At 49.0% G+C, this 808-nt stretch overlaps 1 non-coding gene across 1 annotated transcript; it reads left to right on the top strand.

The window, feature by feature from the left end:
- The first annotated feature begins 282 nt into the window (after nucleotides 1-282).
- TRNAF-GAA (transfer RNA phenylalanine (anticodon GAA)) lies at nucleotides 283-355 on the top strand. The gene has a single exon. It is a non-coding gene; the product is annotated as a tRNA-Phe (tRNA).
- The last annotated feature ends 453 nt before the right edge of the window (nucleotides 356-808 follow it).

Genomic DNA, 808 nt, shown 5'->3' with positions numbered 1-808 from the left:
GGTGCTCAGTATCCTTGCACAGACATTTTTGGTTTGAAGGTGAGGCTCTGCTGCTGCAGGGGGAGAGGCGGGAGGCACACACGGGTACCAAGAGTTCTTCTGAGCTCCAGGTGTGACAGGGTAGATCCATATTTATTTCCCTTTGAGTGGATCATGTGGGATAAAAGTCTCCCTGGAAAAGAGCAGCGTGAAGAAACACGACTCTTTTTTTTTTTATTTAATTGAAAAAAAAAAACAAACAAACAAACAAATAAAAAAAAAAAACCAAAACACAACACAGCAGCCGAAATAGCTCAGTTGGGAGAGCGTTAGACTGAAGATCTAAAGGTCCCTGGTTCGATCCCGGGTTTCGGCAGAAAGTTTTGGGGAGGAGGAGTGGCAGGCGCTGATCTCTGGCGACCAATAACACAGAACCCAAGGGAATGGCAGGAAGGTGTGCCAGGGGAGGTTTAGGACATTGGGACGTTAGGAAAAGGTTCTTCACCCAGAGAGTGAGTGCTGGACACTGGAACAGGCTCCCCAGGGAGGTGTCACGGCCCCAAGCCTGACAGTGTTCAAGCAGAGACTGGACAAGCCCTCAGACACATGGTGTGACCTGTGGGGTTGTCCTGTGCAGGGACAGGAGTTGGACTCGATGAGCCCAGGACATTCTGTGTATGGTTCTATGGTACTTTGGCAGTTCGGGGAAGCTGGCATCTCTGAAAGTAACACTGATATTTTTTTGGTACTCTTTTCTGAAGGCTGGTTTGCAGAAGGCTGGGGACAGAGCCATTTTTCCTCCCACCCCTTCTAAGGCAACAAATCTCTC

Source organism: Caloenas nicobarica, chromosome 1, assembly GCF_036013445.1.
Source record: "Caloenas nicobarica isolate bCalNic1 chromosome 1, bCalNic1.hap1, whole genome shotgun sequence".
Classification (NCBI taxonomy): Eukaryota; Metazoa; Chordata; class Aves; order Columbiformes; family Columbidae; genus Caloenas; species Caloenas nicobarica.
Note: the sequence above shows the minus strand (reverse complement) of the source record. Positions and strands in the feature narration are given on the sequence as shown.